The 17,991-nt window shown below is 42.7% G+C and overlaps 1 long non-coding RNA gene across 2 annotated transcripts in view; it reads left to right on the top strand.

Annotated features, from left to right (window-relative positions):
- LOC149979634 (uncharacterized) overlaps nt 1-13,833 on the top strand; it is a 237,291-nt gene extending 223,458 nt beyond the window's left edge. Inside the window, exon 3 of one of the 2 annotated variants that reach the window (XR_016484569.1) lies at nt 13,772-13,833. This is a non-coding gene — a long non-coding RNA (uncharacterized LOC149979634). Of the gene's footprint in view, nt 1-5,685; nt 5,812-13,771 lie in introns of those variants that run through there. The other variant, XR_016484570.1, reaches the window with a different exon arrangement.
- The last annotated feature ends 4,158 nt before the right edge of the window (nt 13,834-17,991 follow it).

Genomic DNA, 17,991 nt, shown 5'->3' with positions numbered 1-17,991 from the left:
GGGCCCCTCAGGAGGCTAAAAATATTTTTCATGGGCCCTCGGATCCTCAAAAGTTTATACAGCTGCACCAATAAGAGCATCTTGACTGGCTGCATCATCATTTGGTATGGCAAATGCACCTCCCTCGACCGCAAAGCGCTAAAGAAGGTGGTGCGGACAGCCTAGTAGATTACCGGGCCGAGCTCCCTGCCACCCAGGACCTCTATCAGGGGGTGTCAGAAGAAGGCCTGAAAAATTGCCAAAGACTCCAGCCACCCTTGCCATAGACTGTTCACTCTGCTACTGTCCGGCCATATGGTACCGGAGCATCGGCTCTGGAACCTACAGATTCTACACCCAAGCCATCAGAATGCTAAATAGCCATCAATCAGGCCTTTGTGGTTGATTGGCCAGACGGAAACTCCCCAAATACAGGTTTGCCAAGCTTGTAGCGCCATACCCAATAAGACTCAAGGCTGTAATCGCTGCCTAAGATGCTTCAACAAAGTACTGAGTAAAGGGTCTGAATACTTATGTAAATTATATATTTCAGTTTTTAATTTTTAATAAATTGGAACACGCTGTCATACAGGTCGATCCAGAGCATCCTAAACACGCTTAATGGGTGACATGTCTGGTGAGTATGCAGGCCATGGAATAACTGGGACATTTTCAGCTTCCAGGAATTGTGTACAGATCCTTGAGACATGGGGCTGTGCATTATCATGCTGAAACATGAGGTAACGGTGGCAGATGAATGGCACGACAACGGGCTTCAGGATTTTGTCACGGTATCTCTGTACATTCACATTGCCATTGATAAAATGCAATTGTATTCATTGCTGCCGCTTATGCCTGCCCATACCATAACTCCACCGCCACCATGGGGCACTCTGTTCACAACGTTGATATCAAAGTGGTCTTTGATTGTCCCCAACACAAGGTGCACCTTTGTAATGACCATGCTGCTTAATCAGCTTATTGATATGCCACACCTGTCAGGTGGATGGATTATTTTAGCAAATGAGAAATGCTCAAAAACAAGGATGCAAACAAATTTGTGCACAACATTTGAGAGAAATGCACTTATGTGTATGGAACATTTTTGGGATCTTTTATTTCAGCTCATGGGACCAATCCTTTACATGTTGCGTTTATATTTTTGTTCAGTGTAGCTGTCTCACTTTGTCTTTATCTTGAAATTCTTTGTGGTCTTCTTTGTGGTCTCTGTTCCACACGCTGCCAGCTGACACTACAATACATTTGCTTTTGTCCGTTTCCAGCAATGTATTCAGAACAATCCCTACGGGGCTTTGCCTTTTGTGACTGACCACTGCTGGTGTTGGGTGTGCTGTTCACGCCTATGGTTCACGCTCATGCTCCGCGTTTGGATTTCTTCCCTGTTAGCTACTGATACCTAGTGATAGTGATGCACAAGCTAGGGCTCTTTGAAACATTGCCATCTACTGGCAGCATTTACCTGCCAGATTCAGAAGCTCAGAAAACTCAATTAGAAAATTAAACTTGAAAACCCCATTTGATCTTTGCCCCCCAAAAAGTAAAATAAAAAAATAAACATAATTTGATGCTTTTTATTGTATTTATTTAGTTTTGCAGTGGAATATACATTTTCGTGTAGTTTTTTAAATGTTTGTTATTTCAGTTTACAGCATACTGACACAACACAAATACACACATACATTTTTACACTCATCATTTACTGCTGCTACTCTATTCTTTATTTTACTCTTATTATCTATCCTGATGCCTAGTCACTTTACCCTGCCTTCAAGTACATATCTACCTCAAATACTGCACATTGATCTGGCACTCCCTGTATTTTGCTCCATTCTTGTGTATTTCCTCGTGTTACTATTTTTCTTTATATTACTATTTTTTTAAACTCTGCATCGTTGGGGAGGCCTCGTAAGCAAGCATTTCATGGTTAAGTCCACACCCATTGTATTCGGTGCATATGACAAATACAATTAGATTTTGAAGCACAGTGATAACACATGTATCTGTTGTATAAATAAACAAAACATCTGACATTGTATTCTCATTAGAACTTTGCTGAAGTTTTAAATGGTTGAAAGCGCAATAATTGTCACGCCCTGATCTGTTTCACCTCTCTTTGTGCTTGTCTCCACCCCCCTCCAGGTGTCACCCATTTCCCCCCTTATCCCGTGTACTTCTACCTGTGTTCTCTGTTTGTCTGTTGACAGTTCGTTTTGTTTCTTCAAGTCAACCAGCGTTTTGTTTCTCAGCGCCTGCTTTTTCCAGTCTCTCTTTTCTTGCCCTCCTGGTTTTGACCCTTGCCTGTCCTGACTCCGAGCCCGCCTGCCTGACCACTCTGCCTGAGCCTGCCTGCCGACCTGTACCTTTGACCCCCTCTGGATTACAGACCTCTGCCTTAACCTGACCCTGCCTGGCACCCGGTACCGTTGCCCCACTTCTGGTTTACTGATCCCAGCCCTGCCTTGACCTGTCTATTGCCTGCCCCTGTTGGAATATTAACCTATTGCTTATTCGACGTGGTCTGCTTCTTACCTTACCTTCATACCTGATAGTAATAGACATTTGGGTGACAACTAAACCAAAAATCTGACATTGTTTTTCCATTGGAATTTGGTTGTGCTTTTATTGTAGATGGTTGAAAGCATAGTGATAACACATTGTAATTTAACAAACTGCTGGCTGTCTTTTTGACTGTGAATAAAGGTTGAAATATCATTGATCAACATCTCAACCAAATATTCCCCATGTTAAAATGAGGTGGTGTGCTCAGTAGGGTAGAACTCAATTGAACAGATCAGGAGACACATCAGGAAGATGTTTGACTGCTTCAAACACTTTGTCTAAACTGGGCCCAGATGTGTCCGTCAGTCAGTGGGCTATTCTCCTGTATTTCCCTTCATGTTTTAGATTTAAGACCTCTGTCATTGACAGTGATGTGGTTTATCAACTCCCTTCATGTCAGAAACATACAGAAATGAACACATTCATCACTTGACATATTTCCTCTCAGATGTCAAGTGTGTCAAAACATAATGCTCTCATACAACCATAAAAATAGTCCTATGATATATCAGTCCTCTGTTGCTTACTTATTACAAGCTGTCTAAATCTAAGACAGCCAGATAAGATCCTGTGTGCATGGCATATGGAACCCAATAAACAGGTTCCTTGACAGACCTTAAAGAATGGATACTCGATTGTGATATTTTAGCATAGTTCGTTGAGAACAAAAATCCCAGAAAACACATAGATGGATTAAATAAACCAAGGAGGGAAATTGTGCTGATCCGCCATGTCACTGTTCCTGTTACCCTAACCTCATATTTCGGCAAGAATGTGGTCCTTCAGTGATTGGTGTGGATTTAAAGCACATATTATTGGACTGCTGCCTGGGACCCCAGGGGATGAAGATCACTCTGCGAGAGGTGGACTTGACGAGACAAGGTCAGGTCATCTGTCAAAGATGTACCCTAACCCATCTCATCAGACGCCCACTTCACCAGAAGGCAAGAATCAATCATGTCCTGTTAGCACTGGATGAACGTGTTCAACCCAGATCATTTCCCAAAGATTCATGTGCTTACTCAGCAAGCCATTTGAATCAGGAATGAATGTTTTCTGTATCTTTGTATTTGTTAGATCAAACTAATGTTAGAAAGCAAAGTAATAATCATACACTGATATTACAATAAAAATAGCATTGAAAATCTAATACATGCACAGTGTATTTGGAAAGTATTCAGCCCCCTTGACTTTATCCACATTTTGAAATGTTACAGCCTTATTCTAAAATGGATTAAAAAAAAATTCTCCCCCATCAATCTACACACAATACCCCATAATTAGAAAGCAAAAACAGTTTTTTTTTTTGTTTTTGCAAATGTATAAAGAATTTCAAACAAAGTATTCACACCATTTATTCAGTACTTTGCTGAAGCACCTTTGGAAGCGAATATAGCCTGTCACACCTCTATTTGGGGAGTTTCTCCCATTCTTCTCTGCAGATCCTCTCAAGCTCTGTCAGGTTGGATTGGGAGTGTTGCTGCAAAGCTATTTTCAGGTCTCTCCAGAGATGTTCGATCGGGTTCAAGTCCGGACTCTGGCTGGGCTACTCAAGGACATTCAGAGACTTGTCCCGAAGCCACTCCTGCATTGTCTTGGCTGTGTGCTTAGGGTCATTGTCCCGGTCTGAGGTCCTAAGCACTCTGGAGCAGGTTTTTATCAAGGATTTCTCTGCACTTGATTCCCACAGCATGATGCTGCCACCACCATGCTTCACCGTGGGGATAGTGCCAGGTTTCATCCAGACGTGACACTTGGAATTCAGGCCAAAGAGTTCAATCTTGGTTTCATCAGACCTGAGAATCTTGTTTCTCATGGTCTGAGAGTCCTTTGGGTTACCTCCCACACCAAGACGCTTCTCCCCCGATTGCTCAGTTTGGCTGGGTGGCCAGCTCTAGGAAGTCTTGGTGGTTCCAAACTTCTTCCATTTAAGAATGATGGAGGCCACTGTGTTCTTGGGGACCTTCAATGCTGCAGAAATGTTTTGGTACTCTTCCCCAGATCTGTGCCTCGGCACAATCCTGTCTCGGAGCTCTGCAGACAATTTATTTGACCTTGTGGCTTGGTTTTTGCCATGACATGCACCGTCAACTGTGTATGCCTCTATTAAGCCAAGTGGTCCAGGTCCTGAGGCAGTAAAGCATCCCCAAACCATCACACTACTACAACCATGCTTGACCATTGGTATGAGGTTTTTACTGTGGAATGCAGTGTTTGGTTTTTGTTGTCCAAAAAGTGTTGGTGGTAGTGTGATGGTTTGGGGATGCTTTGCTGCTTCGGGACCTGAAGACAACTTGCTCTGTATCAGAGATATCTACAGGATAATGTCAGTCCCTCCGTCTGAGCTGAAGCTGCAGATCAACTGGGTAATGCAGCAAGACAATGATCCAAAACACACAATCAAGTCTACATGAAAATGGCTTAAAAGCAACAAATGTGAAGTTTTGGAATGGCCTAGTCAAAATCCAGACCTAATCCCAATTGAGATGTTGGGGCAGGAATTGAAACGAGCAGTTCATGCTTGAAAACCCCCAAATGTTGCTGAGTTAAAGGAGTTCTGCATGGAAGAGTGGGCAAAAAATCCTCCACAGCGATGTGAGAGACTGATCAACAACTACAGGAAGCATTTGGTTGGTGTCATTGCAGCTAAAGGTGGCACAACAAGTTATTGAGGGTAAGGGGGAAATTACTTTTTCACACAGGGGTGTCATGACGTTGCCCTCTTTGGGTACAGCAAGCCCCATCCCCCTCTCCCTGTCTCCTACACCCAGGCTGCTGTGGTCGTAAATTCCTAGAAGAGATTATCTCCTTATGGCCACAGTATAGAGACAGAGTGAATTTTCATAGAGAACAATGGAATTTCTTCCACTTCACAGAACTGGAGAACCTAACAACATTTATGTTCTGGAGAAGGTATAAAAGATCGGTGAAGAATCCAGCTACGAACTGGTCCGTTTGGTACAATTTTGTGAAACTCATGGGAGACAATACGGCCACATTACCATAACGCTGTTTATATAATAGCCTCAGATATGAGGTTTACATCTAATTGTTGTATAAGATGAATGAGTGAAGATGATACTGTTTGTAAAATTGTTTAATGTGATTTTGGACTGTTTAATGAAGGAAACTCCAATTCCCTTTTGAGTTTAACTAAATCAGAGGACCACCCATGGGCCCAGTTCGGACCTGGCATCATGAGACAGCCTTTTTCTGCTCTCCAGAATAAAAAGCCCACTTTGAGAATTTCTCAACAGACCATGTTGCTCTCATTTACGAGAGGACAAAGGTTGCAGACCAGCTTACCTCAATAACGAGAGGGCCAAGGTTTGAGTAGATGGCTGAATCTTTTGACCATTCCACATGGTTAAACTCTTAGACTATCGATACTGACAGAATAAGAACAAGGCTTTGATATTAATTACTAGTCTGCAGCTAGGAATTCGGTATCATTGAACGCGAAGACCGACAACCGCCGAAACATCTATCCATAACTACATGAATGAATGTCACTCTGAACTATCCATTCTAACCACGACAGAGAGGGTGGACAAACTCTCCAACAGAAACAAACTTTTCAACAGAGACCCCGACGACACACTGAGCGTAAATATATATATTGCTTGCAATTGTTCCCGAATGAGTGAGCGTTCATGTGCAAAGGATTAGCATTTCAATTGTTATAATTATCAACTGTGTGTTGTCTTATCTCATTTGACCCCCACTTCCCTTTTGTACACCAAGCCGCGATACCGGTTTATCCCACTAGGGAAACTCCCTTATCATTTCTACTGTTTGTTTATGCATTTCTGTGAATTACTTAGTTAGTAAATAAATGATTTAAGACAATTGATGTATGAATGACTCAGTGAAGACTGGGTTTGTGCAGATAACCAACAATTTACGACGTTTGGAATGAGACTAACGTGAGGTAAAGAAGAATTCATTAATCAGAAGACTATTGATCAGATAGGAAAATATCTGAAAAGTTAGGAAAATATTAGGAAAATTATAACTTTGTAATCTGAATATTTCCTTGGTGCCCGACTTCCTAGTTAATTACAGTTACATGATTAATCAGTTTAATCGTGTAATACTAATTACAGAGAGTCATTTGATAAAGATTAATGTTCAGCTTGACCGCGGTTTAGCGCATGGGTTAGGGATCCCCCTTGTTCAGCTTGACAAACCCTTCCCAGTGCACGCCTTAGATAGCCGACCATTAGGGTCAAGGCTAGTCAGGGAGGCCACGGCTCCACTGGGCATGGATACGCAGGACGGTCATGAGGAGATAATTAGTCTCTTCCTCATTGATTCTCCTGCATTTCCGGTGGTGCTGGGGATCCCCTGGTTAGCCCGTCACAACCCCAGGATTTCGTGGCAACAGAGGGCTCTAAAGGGGTGGTCAGAGGAGTGCTCAGGCAGGTGTGTAGGAGTTTCCATCGGTGCTATGAAGGTTGAGAGTCCAGACCAAGTCTCCAACGTGTGCATTCACATTCACATCGCCTTCTGTAAAAAGAGGGCAACCCAATTACCACCTCATTGACGAGGGGATTGTGCGATAAATCTCCTGGTAGGCACTGCACTTCCCAGGAGTCACATGTATCCCCTGTCACAGGAGGAGACGGTAGCTATGGAGACATACAGATCTGAATCTCTGGGGCAGGGGTACATTCGGCCCTTCATATCACCTGCCTCCTCGAGTTTCATTTTTGTGAAAAAGAAGGAGGGAGGGCTGGGTCCTTATTATAGAGGTCTAAATTCCATCATGGTGGGGTACAGTTACCTCTCATTGCCATGGCGATTGAGTCATTTCACGGAGCATGCTTTTTCACAAAACTGCATCTCAGAAGCGCATATAACTTGCGTATCCGGGAGGGAGATGAGTGGAAGACGGAGTTTAGTAACACATCCGGCCATTATGAGTACCTCGTCATGCCGTATGGGTTGAAGAATGCTCCAGCAGTCTTCCAATCTTTTGTAGACGAGATTCTCAGGGACCTGCACGGGCAGGGTGTGGTGGTTTACATCGATGATATTCTGGTCTGTTCCGCTACCCGCGCATGTGTCTCTGGTGCGCAAGGTACTTGGGCGACTGTTGGAGCATGACCTGTATGTCAAGGCTGAGAAATGCTTGTTCTTCAAACAGGCCGTCTCCTTCCTTGGGTATCTCATTTCCACATCACGGTTGGTGATGGAGTGTGACCGCATTACAGCCGTGCGTAATTGGCCGACTCCAACCACGGTAAAGGAGGTGCAGCGGTTCTTAGGGTTTGCCAATTACTACCGGAGGTTTATCCGGGGTTTTGGACAGGTAGCTGCTCCCATTACGTCACTGCTGAAGGGAGGTGGTGCGTCTGGGGTGGTCGGCTGAGGCGGACAGGGCTTTTGGTCGCCTGAAGGCTCTTTTCACCTCGGCTCCCATGCTAGCGCATCTGAATCCCTCTTTGGCATTCTTAGTGGAGGTGGACACGTCCGAGGCTGGGATTGGAGCCGTGCTCTCACAGCGCTCAAGTGTGCCACCGAAGCTCCGCCCCTGTGCTTTCTTTTCGCAGAAGCTCAGCCCGGCGGAGCGAAATTATGACGTGGGGGATCGGGAGATGCTGGCTGTTGTCAGGGCCCTGAAGGTGTGGAGACATTGGCAACACCCTTTTCTCATCTGGACTGACCACCATAATCTAGAGTACATTCGGGCAGCGAGGAGACTGAACCCTCGTCAGGCAAGGTGGGCCATGTTTTTCACCCGTTTTAGGTTCATCATCTCCTATAGACCAGGCTCCCAGAACACTAAGGCAGACACACTGTCCCGACTATATGATATGGAGGAGCGGGGGGGGGGGGGGGGGGGGGGGGGGGGGGGGGGAATACTGTCACGACTTCTACTGAAGGTGGCTCCTCCCCCTGTTCGGGCGGCGGTCTACTAGCCATCACCGATCCCTTTTTCCTTTTCTGTTTGTTTTGTCTTTGGTTCTTTTTCACACCTGGTTTCATTTGCGTTAATTTCTGTGTGTATAATTGTAACCTGTTGCCTGCCTAAATTTGTGCAGGATTAGTCTTTTATTGTGATGTGCTCGGTTGGATTTACTGTTATTTGTTTTCACGGTTACGTAAAGTGTATGAGTGTCAGAACTTTGTTTGTTCCTCCGTGCGTTTTACACGGGTTCTCTGTTAACGAGGGCGTTGTCCTTTTTGATTGTGCTATTCCTGTGTTGTTGGACGGTCTTATTAAAACACTCTTCTCAGACATCCCTGCTCTCCTGCGCCTGACTCCTACACCTACCACCTAGACGCACCTTATCACACAGTTTAATGATGCCAAAGACACGACAGGGGCATTGGGTGTTGCATAACTTTGTTTAAAAGTTATTTTTTTTAAAGTATGTCATTGTTGTGTTATTTGTTTACTCAGGTTCCCTTTATCTAAGATTTTGGTTGAAGATCTGATAACATTCAGTATAAAAACATATGTAAAGGTAGAGAAAAACAAATGTAAAAGTACTGTGTATGCTTCCTTACTGCATTCATAGTATTTGAATATCTTGAATTGGGTAAGAGGTGAGACAGATAATGATGGAAGGAGCCTTTATGGATCTTCATCGTAATAGTTGTTGTATCATATCTGAGTGGCAGGCATTGCCCCGGCAACATTTCCATGGATTTCACAGCTTCCATCTTTCACTGACAGCACAAGGGAATGGAGAAAATAGTGATGTGTAGAGTTGAGAAGCAATGGGTAAGCAGAAAAATCACAATGATCCAAAGATCATTAAAACCAAAGTACACACATACGTGTTCATGCACACACACACACACACCTCATAAATAAAGCATAATGTGTCTCGTTAAGGCCTTTTTATGAGTCAGACACCACCTTCACATCTCTCTCACCTGCACTCCTCTGTTTAGCATTGCATGAGTGAAAGTGTTAATAAGAGTGATGGTCAGCACCTGTCAGCAGAGCTTGTGGGGTTCTTTGTGCTTCCTTCCACCTGCCTTCAGAGCAATCAGGCAAGATCTCACCATCTAGGGAGAATGTAGGCCTCTCATCCATATTCATCCCATCACAGGCACCTCTCACCAGCCACCACCTTCATCCTCAGCACCCCCATTGTATCCATCACCAGATCCTCCTTCTGTCATTGCAGCCTGGACACCCCCTCTCCTGCTTAGAAGACAGCTCACCACCCTAGCAACTTGATGAGCCTTTTGTGTTCCTTATCCAACAAGCTGTCAAGCAGGAGTATAGATCCAAATGAAGGACTATGATCTAGATACAGTCAGACACCTCTAAGACACACACACATTTACACACTAACACTGGGTTCCAGTAAGGATGTAATCATGGTCTCCTGTGTCTAATTAAAAAGGTAAATGTTGAATTTTAAATCTACTTTTCCACAATACACACATTTGCAATGTGCATGTCTTTTTCAGCCATCTGCAGTGCATTCAGAAAGTATTCAGACCCCTTGACTTTTTCCACATTTTGTTATGTTAGTCTTATTCTAAAAAGTATTAAATAAAAACATTTCCTCATCAATCTTCACACAATACCCCACAATGACAAAGCGAAAACAGGTTTTCAGACCCTTTGCTATGAGACTCGAAATTGAGCTCAGGTGTATCCTGTTTCCACTGATCATCCTTGAGATGTTTCTACCACTTTATTGGAGTCCACCTGTAGTAAATTTAATTAATTAATTGGACATGATTTGGAATGTGACAGCACATGTACATGTGACAGCACATGTAAAAGCAAAAACCAAGCCCTGAGATTGAAGGAGATGTCCTCAGAGCTCCGAGACAGGATTGTGTCAAGGCACAGATCTGGAGAAGGGTACCAAAACATTTCTGCAGCGTTGAAGGTCCCCAAGAACATAGTGGCCTTCATCATCATTAAATGGAAGAATTGTGTAATTACCAAGACTCTTCCAAGAGCTGGCTGCCTGGCCAAATTGGGCAATCAGGAGAGAAGGGCCTTGGTCAGGGATGTGACCAATAATCTGATGGTCACTCTGACAGAGCTCCAGAGTTCCTCTGTGAAGATGGGAGAACCTTCCAGAAGGACAACCATCTCTGCAGCACTCCATCAATCAGGCCTTTATGGTTGAGTGGCCAGACGGAAGCCAATCCTCAGTAAAAGGCACGACAGCCCGCTTGGAGTTCGCCAAAAGGCACCTAAAGACCCCCATACCACACAGGAGTGGTTTCGGGACAAGTCTCTGAATGTCCTTGTGTGGTCTAGCCAGAGCCTGGATTGAACATGTCTGGAGAGACCTGAAAATAAGTGTGCAGCGACGCTCCACATCCAACCTGACAGAGCTTGAGAGGATCTGCAGAGAAGAATGAGAGAAACTCTCCACATACAGGTGTGCCAAGCTTGTAGCGTCATACCCAAGAAGACTCAAGGCTGTAATCGCTGCCAAAGGTGCTTCAACAAAGTACTGAGAAAAGGGTCTGAATACGTATGTAAATGTTATATTTAAATTTTTATAATTTTTATCTTTGTCATGGGTTATTGTGTGTATATTGGATTAAATTTGTTTTTCCTCATAATTTTCAAATAAGGCTGTAACGTAACAAAATGTGGAAAAAGTCAAGGGGTCTGAATACTTTCCGAATTAACAGTATTTCCTGTGTTTGAGGGGTGCGAAATCCACTTGTCACTTAAATCTCGCTGGATTAATTGCTTTCATTTTACTCTGTAACTCTTTCATACTCTTGCTTGTGCCTGTACACTACCGGTCGAAAGTTTTCAAACACCTACTCATTCAAGGGTTTTTGTTTATTTTTACTATTTTCTACATTGTAGAATAATAGTAAAGACCTCAAAACTATGAAAACACATGTGGAATCCTGTAGTAACCAAAAAAGTGCTAAACAAATCAAAATATACTTTATATTTGAGATTCTTCAAAGTAGCCACCCTTTGCCTTGATGACAGCTATGGCACTATTGGAAGCACTCTCAACCAGCTTCACCTGGAATACTTTTACAACAGTCTCGAAGGAGTTCCCACAGATGCTGAGCACTTGTTGGCTGCTTTTCCTTCACTCTGCGGTCCAACTCATCCCAAACCATTTCAGTTGGGTTGAGGTCGGGTGATTGTGGAGGCCAGGTAATCTGAAGCAGCACTCCATCACTCTGCTTCTTGGTAAAATAGCCCTTACACAGCCTGGAAGTGTGTTGGGTCATTGTCCTGTTGAAAACAAATGATACTAAGCGCAAACCAGATGGGATTTCGTACAGTTGAAGTCGGATGTTTACATACACTTACATTGGAGTCATTAAAACCATATTTTCAACCACTCCACAAATGTATTGTTAACAAACTATAGTTTTGGCAAGTTGGTTAGGACATGTACTTTGTGCATGACACAAGTAATTTTTCCAACAATTGTTTACAGGCAGATTATTTCACTTATATATTTCACTTTATGACAATTCCAGTGGGTCAGAAGTTCACATACACTAAGTTGACTGTGCCTTTAAACAGCTTGGTAAATTCCATAAAATGATGTCATGGCTTTAGAAGCTTCTGATAGGCTAACTGACATAATTTGAGTCAATTGGAGGTGTACCTGTGGATGTATTTCAAGGCCTACCTTCAGACTCAGTGCCTCTTTGCTTGACATCATGGAAACATCAAAAGAAATCAGCCAAAACCTCAGAAAATAAATTGTAGACCTCCACAAATCTGGTTCATTCTTGGAAGTAATTTCCAAACGCCTGAAGGTACCACGTTCATCTGTACAAATAATAATACGCGAGTATAAACACCATGGGACCACGCAGCCGTCATACCGCTCACGAAGGAGACGCATTCTGTCTCCTAGAGATGAAAGTCCTTTGGTGCGAAAAGTTCAAATCAATCCCAGAACAACAGCAAATGACCTTGTGAAGATGCTGGAGGAAACAGGTACAAAGTATCTATATCCACAGTAAAACTAGCCCTATATCTACATAACCTGAAAGGCCGCTCAGCAAGGAAGAAGCCACTGCTCCAAAACCGCCATAAAAAAAAACAGATTACGGTTTGCAACTGAACATGTGGACAATGTTCCTACTTTTTGGAGAAATGCCCTTTGGTCTGATTAAAATAAAATAGAACTGTTTGGCCATAATGACCATCATTATGTTTGGAGGAAAAAGGGGATGCTTGCAAGCCGAAGAACACCATCCCAACCGTGAGGCACGGGGGTGGCAGCATCATGTTGTGTGGGTGCTTTGCTGCAGGAGGGACTGGTGCACATCACAAAATAGATGGCATCATGAGGGAGGAAAATTATGTGGATATATTGAAGCAACATCTCAAAACATCTGTCAGGAAGCTTGGTCGCAAATTGGTCTTCCAAATGGACAATGACCCCAAGCATACTTCCAAAGTTGTGGCAAAATGGCTTAAGGACAACAAAGTCAAGGTATTGGAGTGGCCATCACAAAGTCCTGACCTCAACCCCATAGAAAATGTGTGGGCAGAACTAAAAAAGTGTCTGCGAGCAAGGAGGCCTATAAAACCTGACTCAGTTACACCAGCTCTGTCAGGAGGAATGGGCCAAAATTCACCCAACTAATTTTGGGAAGCTTGTGGATGGGTACCCAGAAAGTTTGACCCAAGTTAAACAATTTAAAGGCAATGCTGCCAAATACTAATTGAGTGTATATAAACTTCTGACCCACTGGGATTGTGATGAAAGAAACAAAAGCTGAAATAAATCATTATCTCATCATCCAAAAACATCATCATCTCTCTACTATTATTCTGACATTTCACATTCTTAAAATAAAGCGGTGATCCTAACTGACCTAAGATAGGGAATTTTTACTCATAATAAAGGTCAGGAATTGTGAAAAACTGAGTTTAAATGTATTTGACTAAGGTGTATGTAAACTTCTGACTTCAACTGTATCCCTGCAGAATGCGGTGGTAGCCATGCTGGTTAAGTGTGCCTTGAATTGTGTCACCAGCAAAGCACCCTCACACCATAACACCTGCTCCTCCATGCTTTACGGTGGGAAATACACATGCAGAGATAATCTGTTGCCCCGAAACCCGTCTCACAAAGACACGGCGTTTGGAACCAAAAATATCAAATTTGGACTCCAGACCAAAGGACAAATTTCCACCGGTCTAATGTCAATTGCTCTTGTTTCTAGGCCCAAGCAAGTCTCTTCTTTTTATTGGTGTCCTTAAATAGTGGTTTCTTTGCAGCAATTCGACCATGAAGGCCTGATTCAAACAGTCTCCTCTGAACAGTTCATTTTGAGATGTGTCTGTTACTTGAATTCTGTAGCATTTATTTGGCCTGTAATTTATGAAGCTGGTAACTAATGACCTTATCCTCTGCAGCAGAGGTAACTCTGGGTCTTAATTTCCTGTGTTGGTCCTCACGAGAGCCAGTTTCCTCATAGAGCTTGATGCTTTTTGCGACTGCACTTGAAGAAACTTTCAAAGTTCTTGAAATGTTCTGTTTTGACTGACCTTCATGTCTTAAAGTAATGATGGGCTGTTGTTTCTCTTTGCTTATTTGAGCTGTTCTTGGCATAATATGGACTTGGTCTTTTACCAAATAGGGCTATAATCTGTATATTAAAGAAATATAGAACATGTGCAGTATATATGGAGTGCATTCTAAGAAAGAAAACAGGGGAATTTGACAATAAATGTCATCCCTGAACCCAATTCATTAGTTGTACGTGCCAGTAAAAACTGCATTCAATACCTGATGGATTAAAACATTTCTAAACGTCTGGTGCATCTTCATCCATTGTTCAACTGCATTTATTCAAATTGTTTTCAAAACTTTGTAACAGTTTTGATGACTGTTGCTACACATACACTCTCTTCCGCAAGTATTTGGACAGTGAAGCTAAAATGTACTCCAGCATTTGGAATTTGAGATTTAAATGTTTCACATGATGTGACAGTTTATAATTTCACCTTTTGAGTGTATTTTCATACATATCTGTTTTACCTTTTAGAAATGAAAGCACTATATGCATCTAATCCCTCTTTTTGAAGTCTTTTTGAAACCCTCGTTTTGAAATTCACTTATAGTGTATTAAAGTAGTCAAAAGTTTACTATTTGTGCATATTCCTTGCACTCAATGACTATAGTACATCAACCTACATACATCAAGTGCTTTCATTTCTAAACGGTTAAACAGATATGCATTAAAAATACCCTCAAATTAAAGGTGAAATGATGTACTGTCGCCTCACATGAAACATTTTATCTCAAATCTAAAATGCTGGAGTACAGAGCCAATTGGAAAGTTTAGTTTCACTAACCAAATACATATGGAGGGGAGTGTACAGTCAGAGACCATTTATCCTCTTGGCCCGTAATGTTTGGTTGATGGGGAGGTGCTTGCTGGGGTTTGGATGGAGGTTGTTTAGTGCAGCCTCTACCCTGGGGTGAAAGCAGAGCAGAATTGTTCTGATTTAAAGTGGCTATAGTGCTCTGTCATGGCATCCCAGATCCCTGTAGACTAAAGCCACGCTCCCCACAGTAAAATATGGTCACAGAGGTTGTTATGTCCAACTCTGGTATGTTATTTCACTAAAGCCATTCCTATCTAGACTATGGATATGTACAAATGGCTGAGGTAAAAAGGACCAACTAATGTCCAACTATTGCTGGTGACAGAAGAGATGCATACCTTGGTGGACTGTAGCACAGACAGTAACCATGACAACGTGGCAAAGCGAGAAAGAAACAGAATAAAATAGAACTGGTTTCTGTTGAGACCTGCAGTTGTGGCACCGCACCACAGCATTCCCTCAAAGAGCCAAGAGAAGAGTGAGTGAGGGAGAGGTGTAGACAGAACCTTATTAAACATACATGCCAACTGTCTCCCTCCGCTCTTCCCAATTATGGTCAATTACACTAGAGGTGCTGGAGCCAGCGAGGCGGAACACCAAAGGTAGTGGCATGGTGGCATGCATTAGTTCTAATCAATGTTGCACGCCATTCAGCGGTTGACTTGCTCTAGCTTGGATACACTTTTTTAATCCTAATCAGATGCTATTTAAGAATGTGATAATTAAAGTGTAGGACAGTGTGCAGAGGAAGATACACATACAGCTTCTTCCATCTCCTCCTCTCTCTAGATTTCTCTTGCTATTTGTCCTCCTCCTTCTCTAGGCTCTGTTCTCATCCAAACCTCCCCCTTCCCTTTCCTCAAGGGAATAGAGGTCATAAAGCAAATGATTACTCAAACCCTAGTTGCCATAGAAACACAGTCATGTGACAAGAACATGCATGCATAGACCACAACAAAGAGGTTGATTACGAACCCAGCACTGGAAAAGTAGCTCCGTTTTCAGTATATTCAACATTTTCTGTGGTTAAGTATAATAATATATGTCATATTTCACACATGTATAAGTGTGAATTGTAAATGTATTTTTTTGCATATCCCCCTTGAGACACATTCGGAGAGTGGAGTCACGGCCAGGATCAACCATTATCAACAGCGACACTGGAGCAATTAGGGTTAAGTGCCTTGCTCAAGGGCACAGCAACAGATTTTTCACCTTGCTGGCTCAGATATTCAAACAAGCAACCTTTCGGATATTGGCCCAATGCTCTAACCGCTAGGCTACCTGTCACCCTAAGTATGGAAGGGCAGACAGGGAGGTAAAGGAAAATAAATATGCAAAAGTAGAACGGAAATTCAACTCTGTTTTCTGGTTGTGAATATGTTAGGCTGGCCTGTATTCCATGGGTGGGCAACATACGGCCCACAGCTATTACTAACATTGGGCCTACAATCATGTCAAGGGTCAACAAATTGGCAAACTTAATTTTTCATTTCACTTTTTCTTTTAAATTCTTCAATTTTTCTTGAAGATAAAGACAGGTGGCGATTGTCTGGAACTTGCCGGACATGATTTTATTATAAACCAAGTCATCCACAGCATAAGGACATACTCATATACACCCTCATGGAAGGTGTCATTGAGTTGCAAAAGTCACCCTAAATTATATGCGGCACAATGCAATGCAACTAAATGCAATGTAGTCTACAGTACATGCAAAAATGTGCAGGACAGCACATGTTCAATTCAGATCTTGCAGGCTAAAGCAAACCCGCTCTCCAGTATTTGAATGGCCAGCTAATGAACCATATAAAACAGTGCTATGGTTGACCATGCTTTTAGCACAAGCCCCCTCCCAGTACACTGTGAGACAGAGACCTGGGTAGACAGAGCTCAGCCTGCCCCCCCACTGAGCTTAGTCACATGGCATGGGAGGGTGAACTCACTGACCTACTATCTTCCACTGTCCAGGTTTGAAGTACACACAGACCAGCCATCCCCCAGTCAAAGCTTTACATGGGTCTCTGTCTAAAGCCACAATATTCCGTAAAAATCATGTATGCATATCTGTAAGTCAGCAGTGCTGCCGCTTCACCATGGGAAAGGAAAGGGGGATACCTGGTCTTCCCCATTTAACCCAACCCTTCTGAATCAGGGAGGTGCCTTGCAACCTGATAATATATGGGGTGAAAAAGTGCACATTCATTCCTATCATTCTATAGCTATGACCTGCATCTATTAATCATTTGGAAGTATTCTATCAACTCCACTGTAGTAATAGGAAGGAGTAGGTCTACATTCTTCTCAGATGAGATCACCAAATCTGTGGTAACAGGAGCTCAGTACTGTCTGCACAAAACCTGCTGCACCACACAGACGACCATAAGTAATTGGTCCACCAAATGCTTAACACTAGTGTGTTTTTGTATTATTATTCGCTCTTAACCGCTATTCAACGTTCTCGGTTTCTCCACATCTCTCTTCCTAATCATCTCTCTCTCTCTGAGTCCTGACTCTTTCATGGCTGTGGGAGAAGCTGAGTGTTCAGTGGTGTCTGTAATTACCTTGCGTCTAGACATTGCTGGGTTGAAGACATACACACACATAGAGGCAGTGTTTGTGCAAGGGACTGTACTAAATCTTAGTCTTACAATTGTGTCAATGTCAACCATGACACATGACAAGTCTGTATCTGTATGATGGTGTCATCAACTGCCCTTGACACTCAACAACAGCTTGTCTGTGTGTTTGTGGTGACAATGTTATGTTGTCCACGTCACACAGACAACAGAGACACGAGGCACATCTAGAACTAATGTATCCATCAATTCAAATGACATCATCATGGATATGCTCTATAGTATTGAGTATATTATTATAATCACTTACTTTCTGTCCTATTTACCCTACATTGTTTCATCTTTCTTTTAATATTGTTGTTTTTCTTTCTGTCTGCATATTGTATGCTTGAACATCTGAAAGGCAACTGCAGAAACATGGACCCTCAAATATTGTATACAGCAAAACAATGTAAACTTTACTATTATAATAGAATGGGCCCTATGCAAAGCTGATCGCAAAACGGGTTCACGGAGTATGCGTGTCCC

This window comes from Oncorhynchus mykiss, chromosome 11, assembly GCF_057628025.1.
Source record: "Oncorhynchus mykiss isolate SJ-2025 chromosome 11, ASM5762802v1, whole genome shotgun sequence".
Classification (NCBI taxonomy): Eukaryota; Metazoa; Chordata; class Actinopteri; order Salmoniformes; family Salmonidae; genus Oncorhynchus; species Oncorhynchus mykiss.
This window is presented reverse-complemented; position numbering and strand designations above follow the sequence as displayed.